Source organism: Papio anubis, unplaced genomic scaffold (genome assembly GCF_008728515.1).
Source record: "Papio anubis isolate 15944 unplaced genomic scaffold, Panubis1.0 scaffold125, whole genome shotgun sequence".
Classification (NCBI taxonomy): Eukaryota; Metazoa; Chordata; class Mammalia; order Primates; family Cercopithecidae; genus Papio; species Papio anubis.
Genome location: NW_022161192.1, coordinates 147,531 through 155,662, shown reverse-complemented (window position 1 = coordinate 155,662; position 8,132 = coordinate 147,531). Strand labels below are relative to the sequence as shown.

General features: G+C 40.5%; 1 pseudogene; it reads left to right on the top strand.

Annotated features, from left to right (window-relative positions):
• The first annotated feature begins 399 nt into the window (after positions 1–399).
• On the top strand, positions 400–2,256 carry LOC116272556 (annotated as a pseudogene).
• Positions 2,257–8,132: the final 5,876 nt, after the last annotated feature.

Genomic DNA, 8,132 nt, shown 5'->3' with positions numbered 1-8,132 from the left:
TAGGGGAGGGATAGCACTAGGAGAAATACCTAATGCAGGTGACGGGTTGATGGGTGCAGCAAACAAACATGGCACATGTATACCTATGTAACAAAACTGCACGTTCTGCACATGTACCCTGGAACTTAAAGTAAAAAAAAAAAAGACAGAATTACCATTCAACCCAGCAATCTCATCCCTGGGTATATACCCAAAGGAATATAAATTGTTCTACCAAAAATGCACATGCATGTGCAGGTTCATTGCAGCACTATTCACAATGGCAGAGACATGGAATCAACCTAGACGCCCCTCAACGGTGGACTGGATAAAGAAAATGTGGTACATATACACCATGAAATACTATACAGCTGTAAAAAAGTAAAATCATGTTCTTTGCAGCAACATGGATGGAGCTGGAGGCCATTACCCTAAGCAAACTAATGTAGGAACAGAGAACCAAATACCACGTGTTCTCACTTATAAGTGGGAGCTAAACATTCAGTATACAGGGAGGCAGAGTGGAACAAAAGACACTGAGGCCTACTTGAGAGTGGAGGTTGGGAGAGAGTGAGGATGGAAAAACTGCCTCTTGGGTACTGTGTTCATACCTGGGTAACAAAATCGTTTGTACACAAAACCCCCGCAACATGTAATTTACCCATGTAACAATCCTGCACATGTACCCACTGAACCTAAAATAAAAGTTAACAAAAAAAGGAAAAAGTTTATTAAGTAAAAAAATTAGAATAAGCTAAGGTTAATTTACTACTGAAGAAAGAGACTTCACTTCACGGCAGGTGCAGCCTGACTGTGAGCCGGCTGGGCAGCCTCAGCTGAGAGCGGACTGGTGGCCGTGGCCCTCCTTAGGAGACCACCAGATCACCTCTTACTGTGGCCTCACCATGGCGACCTATGGGCAGACCTGCTTGTGGCCAGTGTGTATTTCTTCATCATATGTTAACCTTGGCAAAGCTGCCAGAGATATTTTTAACAAAGGATTTGGTTTGGGGTTGGTAAAATTGGATATGAGAACAAAGTCATGAAGTGCTGTGGGATTCTCAACATCTGGTTCATTTAATACAGACACTGGAAAAGCTTTTGGGGTTTTGGAGACCAAATATAAACGGTGTGAGTATAGTGTGACTTTCCCAGAAAAATGAGACGCTGATAATACTCTGGGAACAGAAATCACAATTGGACCAGGTTTGTCAAGGTTTGAAACTAATGTTTGATACCACCTTCTTTGCAATCACAGGAAACAAAAGTGGTAAAATCAAGTCCTCTTGCAAGAGGGAATGCAGAAACCTTGCTTGTGATGTTAATTTTGATTTTGCTGGACCTGCAATCTGTGCTTCAGCCATCTTTGATTACGAGGGCTGGCTTGCTGGGTACCAGATGACCACTGACAGTGCCAAGTCAAAGCTGACAAGGAATAACTCTGCAGTGGGCTACTGGATGGGGGACTTCGAGCTTCACACTAATAATAATGGGACAGAATTTGGACGCTCAGTTTATCAGAAGGTATGTGACAATCTTGACACTTCAGTAAACTTTGCTTGGACATCAAGTACCAACTGTACTCATTTTGTCATTGACGCTAAATATCGGTTGCATTTCACTGCTTCTGTTTTTGCAAAAGTCAACAACTCTAGTTTAATCGGAGTGGAAAGAAAGAGACTTCTTTTACACGCAGACTCTGAGGCCTGCTGTGAAGCTTGCACTTTCTGCTCTGCTAGCTAAAAAGCACACTAATAGAAGAGGCCAAACACCTGGGTTTGTCCTGGAGTTGGAGACTTAATCCAGTTGAAAGAAATGGCAATGGATATCAGAAGATTTGGCTTTAATACATTTTCATTATGACCAGCAGACTCTCCCCACAAAGAAGGTGATCAAAACAAAGGATCTAAACAAGAGCTATATTTTAAATATTTAAACAGCTACTCATTAGCTGGTTTCTAGTTGAATTGGTTATGTATCTAGTTACCAATATGCTGTAACCATGCAGCCACCTACATATTATTTAAGTATATTTAACTGTTAAATGCACTACCCACCAATCATGAAATAAACCTTTATGAAAACTGTAGAAAAAAATTTTAAATGAATTTAGTGTAGCTTGAGTATTACAGTGTGTATAAAGTCTACTGTAATGTACAGTAATGTCTTAGCCTTTCACATTCACTCACCACTCACTGACTCACCCAGAGCAACTTCCAGTCCTGCAAACCCCATTCATGGTAAGAGCCCTATCGAGGTGTACCATAAATATTTTATACTGTATTTTGATGGTACCTTTTCTATGTTTAGATACATTTAGATACACAAATATGTGCCATTTTGTTACAATTGCCTACAGTAACATGCAGTCCAGGTTTGCCGCCTAGGAGCAATTGGCTATACTACACAGCCCAGGTGTGGAGTAGGCTATCCCATCTAGGTTTGTGTAAATACAATCTATGACCTTTGCACAAAACAACCTTGCTTAGGGTTACATTTATCAGAACATATCCCTGTAATTCAGTGAGACCTGGCTGTGTTAAAAGATGTATAGCAGTGGCTCATGCTTGTAATCCCAGTGCTTTGGGAGGCCAAGACAGGAGGCTTGCTTGAGGCCAGGAGTTTGAGACCAGCCTGGGCAGCATAGTGGGACTCCACAGTCCTTAAAGAAATAAAAAATTGGCTGGGTGTGGTGGTGCTTGCCTATAGTCCTACCTATTCAGGAGGCTGAGGCTGGAGACTCGCTTGAGCTCAGGAGTTCAAGATGGCAATAAGCTGTGATTGTGCCACAGCACTCCAGCCTGGGCAACAGAGCAAGACTCTGCAAGGAATTGGCTCACGGCTGGGCAATTCCAAAATTCATAAGGCAGGCTGCCAGGAAGGGCAGGCTGGGACTCTCTAGCAGAAGCCGAAGCTGCTGAAGCTGCTGTCTATAGGTAGAAATTCATGTTTATCAGGGAAGCCTTAATACCACTCTTAAGACCTTTCAACTGATATTGAACCAATTTCACCCTTAGATTATCTAGGATACTTTCCCTTCCTTAAAATCAACTGGTTACGGACTTTAATGAAATCTACAAAATACCTTCAATAAATAGATTAGTGTTGGATTGAGTAACAGGGGACTATTGCCTAGTAAAGCTGACACATCAAAAAACCATCCCAGGTATCTTCCACAAAATCACGGCCAGATAACAATAGTACCAGAGCAAGACTTTTCCCTTTTCTTCCAATTCCGCATCTCTTGAGGCTGGAGGGCAGCAGCACTTCCCCACTGCTGGTTTGTGAGAGCTGTATGTAGAGGAGAACAAAAATTAGTTGGGTGTGGTGACAGGCAACTGTAATCCCAGTTACTCAGGAGGCTGAGATAGGAGAATCGCTTGATTCTCCGCCTGGGAGGTGGAGGCTGCAGTGAGCAGACATCGTGGACTACACTCCAGCCTGGGTGACAAAGTGAGACTCTGTCTCAAAAAGAAAAAAAAAAAAAACAAAAAAAAACCAAAAAAAAAAAACCAAAACCAAAAATGAATTGGTTATAAGAATAACATTTTAATTGAGATTGGATTAAACTTTTTCAGATAGTCAAATGAGACTGTTAGAGTAGCTTGAATTTATTAGAAGAGCTAACTGATTTGTCTGATAAGTTGTCCAAGGGTATGGAGGCTCTGGTTGGAGAATAAAGCTCTTTCCTGATTGTAATATATGAATTCTGTTCATTCAATAAGTTGGTCACACGTATAAGGTAGATGATTGCTAAATAAAACATTAGTTATTACATTCAAGGCTTATCTCTTTACCTCCACATCTATTCTCTTTGTCCTCGCTCATTTGTTGTTTTTGATGGCTACTCTCTGCTTTTACTGAGAATAGAAGAATGAGAAAACCAGCTTAGATTGCGTATGTGAAATATTAGGAAGTGAGATTGTGTTTTCCTTCTCTGATGACTTTACAAATAGAATGATTAAAAAGTATTTTTCTCTAATAATCTGTGTACACAGAAACTTAGGATTGACCAAACGATCTTATTTGTTCTTGGCATATGTATAATTTTATGTTTTTTTAAAACACTTTTTTTTTTCTATTCATGACCTTTTCCTCTGTTTCTTCTTCCTTATGACAACACTTTAACAACTGATGTCTTATTACACAGTGCTCTCATTATCTCATTATAGCATTTAACTGCCCTCTTTTGGTCAATGCCAGTAATTGCACTATTAATGACAGTTGCTAAAGCAGTCAGTCCAGTGACTTTTCAGAGGGTGCTGAGATTACAGATTCTCTTCCAGGATTCTTTCTTTGTTTGTTTAGTAGCCAATCAAGGGTAAAGTCTCTTCTATTCAATCACTAGAGGAAAAAACATTTTCTTACTACCTTGATTCTAGAAAAATTTGTGCATTCTTTTTATAATGCTCAGACATAAATAGTTCATTAGTGGCCATTCAATTATTTCCTTTGTTATTGTACATTTCCAAGATAGATTATTTGATTCACAAAAATGCCTGTGCAATGCATTCAGGTTATTGCCAGCTATGGACACTACTAGAATGACAGTGAGTAAGAAAGAAAAAAGAAATGATACCTTTCAGTAAGAAGGAAAATGGAACTATCAATAATAGAAGGCTAATTAGTAAAGAAAGAGACAAGAGAAGATAAGACTGAGAAACACTTCAGATTCTTAATAAAAAGAAGGCACTCAATTATAGGAAAGTAAACTTTCTGAAAAGTAGGAGAGAAGTAGGATCGTGGTAATTTTGCTACCATTTTGAAATGGTCCATGATCATGAATATACAATTTCAGTATATGGCGCAGACTCATCACAGAATCACACAGTGCTAAGTTCCTAGGCCTTGTCTGTCATCAAACAATAATATATAATTTAACTTCTCTCACCTCATCTTGACAGATAAATACCATGCTATCCATTTTTCTGTTTAAGTGCCTTCTGTGTTGGGCTATCTTTCCTCAGAATTCTGTAGGACTCATTAGGCTACAAATCAAGAGGTTCTTCACCATTGATGGTTTGGATCTATAAGAAGGACACTTCCATATTGTTCAACCTAAATATTTATTGTCCTGTCATGAAATAGCAATGATATATTTAGAATGTCTGCTAGCTTTTCTGTCCACTGCCTCCCTCCCATCTTCGTCTCTGATATTAAGTTTTACTAAAACTTACTTTTATTTAGAATGTAATTCTTCTGAATCACTTTCAGATTCTGTGCTTTTATACAAGGTTGTGTGGTCTGTGACATCACAGGACATTTTCTAAAAGGATGCCTCGCTGTTGTCTCTGGGGCTGTTTTGCAAACTGTTGAAAACCATTCTGCAGCTCTTCATGCTCAAAATGGTTTGATCTTACAAGAACTTATCGCTGAAAGATTTCAAGCAACAACTAGAATTACAGATTCCTTTTTCAACTGCTTATTAAATGGTTTGTTGATTGGAACACTGAGAGATGGTGGTTGTTCAATGGGAATGTCAATGGAAAAACAACTAAGATTATGCATAAAGAGGGAAAGGCAAGTAAATCATGACCACGGCCTACCTGACAGCAACCGTGCAAAATGCTGTGGCAGACTGTTTCCAAAGATGCATATCACTGCATATCTTCCAACAGACATACCCTTTAAAAACAACTTTATCGCCAGGTGTGGTGACTCATGCCTGTAATCTTAGCACTTTGGGAGGCTGAGGCGGGTGGATCATCTGAGGCCAGGAGTTCAAGACCAGCCTGGCCAACATGGTGAAACCCCGTCTCTACCAAAAATACAAAACTTAGCCAGGCGAGATGGCTCATGCCTGTAATCCCAGCTACTCAGGAAGCCAAAGCAGGAGAATCACTGGTGAAAGTGCGAAACTCCATCTCAAAAACAAACAAAACCAAAAACTTGGTTGAGATGTAATTTATGTACCATAAACTGCACCTGTTTGACATGCATATTTTAATGCACCACAGGAATTTTTGCCATGTGTCCTTGACACTGCTTCTCCAAGAATTCCAGTCTATTTTTACTATTCTTGAATCCAGTCCAGCCCTGTGACTCACTTGACCAACAGGGTGCTGTGGTGCTGGTGTTGTGTGTCTTGTAGAGCTAGGTTATAGAAGCCTTGCAACTTCCACTGTCTCTTGACACATTTGCACTTGGGATGCCTGACCTGCCTTGTAACAAGTGTTACTGGAGTACTTGCTGGAGAGACTAGGTAGAGAGGACCTAAGTCTATCTGGAGGGTGAGAGAGGTTAAGTTGTCCCAGTATCCTAGTCAAATCTTCAGGTAATTCCAGCTCTAGGTATCCTCTAACTGCTTGGGGTACCCCATGGGAGACCTCTCACCTTACCCCAGTCAACCATAGAACCATGAGAACTAAGAAAATGATAATTGCTTTAAACTGCTAAGTTTTGGAGTGGTTGGCACGCAACAATTTATCACCAAAACAGAGACTGGTACTATGAAAGGCTGATGATTTCACAAAAATCTAAGATATGTGGTATTGGTTTGGGGACCAGGTGATGAGAAGAATCTGGAAGGGCCTCTAAGAAATTCTTTGTAAAAGCTGGAAGGACAAGGAATACATTTTGTATTGGGAGCTAGAAAAAAGGTCGCTTGTGTAATGTAGTGGCAGAAAGTTTAGCAATGCTTCAGCCTGTGATAAGGTGACTAAGGAAGTATCCACCTAGGATGTTGAATGTACCAGCTGGTTTCTTTCAGCTGCATGTGATAAGGTAAAGTTGGAGATGAGCTAAAGAAGTAACTGCTCAGTTTTCAACTAGAATCTAGAGAAAACACATTTCTTAGCCAGATTTTTTAGGATTGAAAAGAAAACTGTTTCTCATCTCCATTCTCTTCCAGTAAAAGATGATTAAAGTAATAAACGACAACAGAGCAAAAGAGCAAATTCAGGGCACTGCCACTAAAAGTATGGCCTCAGGGTCAAGATTTTAAGATTACAGCTGTAGACCTTTGTTTAGACCTCAGAAAGATTTAAGATAATGCCTCCTGAACCCTCTCAGCTAGGCAAAAAGTCTACGAAAAAATCCCAAGGACGTGTTTCTTAGACCTTTTCTGTTAGAGTAGAGGCTTCTAAAAAACTTAAGAGCCCGCTTTTCTTCTCAGTGCAAGGTAGAGAGGAACCTGTCTTAGAGTGATTTATCAGTGTGGCTTTTGTTTACTGGAATGGGTTATAAGTTGATAGAAAAGAAGTCCATACAGTTTTTATTTTATTTTATTTTATTTATTTATTTATTTATTTATTTATTTATTTATTTATTTATTTTAGACGGAGTCTTGCTCTTTTGCCCAGGCTGGAGTGCAGTGGCGCGATCTCGGCTCACTGTAAGCTGCGCCTCCCGGGTTCACGCCATTCTCCTGCCTCAGCCTCCCTAGTAGCTGGGACCATAGGCGCCCGCCACCACGCCCGGCTAATTTTTTGTATTTTTAGTAGAGACAGGGTTTCACTGTGGTCTCGATCTCCTGACATCATGATCCACCCGCCTTGGCCTCCCAAAGTGCTGGGATTATAGGCGTGAGCCACCGCGCCCGGCCAGTCCATACAGTTTTTAAAAGAATTCTGCTACTGAAAGGGAGAGACAGTTGAAAATAAAAAGAGGCCTCTGAGTCTTCAAACTTTTATAGTCAGGAAGCAGTTTGATACTGACCTGCAAATATGGGCAATGTCTTATAGAAAAGAAAAGATAACTTAAAAGGAAGAGCTTAGAACCTAGAAAGTAGAGGGAAGCAGAACGGAGAAGCCCTTCGATGAGTGCAGGACTGGGATCTCATTGAGGAATGGCGATGTGTTCCCAGCCAGAATTGCTATGACAAGTGACTGCTGTGTGCTTCCTGTTCTCTCAATTTTTTTCAATAGGAATATTTATGCCCTTATCCTTTCTTTGTCTCACCATCTTTTTTGGGTTTGTGTGCATGGCAGATATCTTTTTTTTTTTTGAGATGGAGTCTTGCTCTATTGCCCAAGCTGGAGTGTAGTGGTACACTCTTGGCTTACTGCAACTTCTGCCTCCCGGGTTCAAGCAATTCTCTCTGCCTCAGCCTCCCAAGTAACTGGGATTACAGGTGCCCACCACCATGCCCGGCTAATTTTTGGATTTTTAGTAGAGATGGGGTTTCACCATGTTGGCCAGGCTGGTCTTGAACT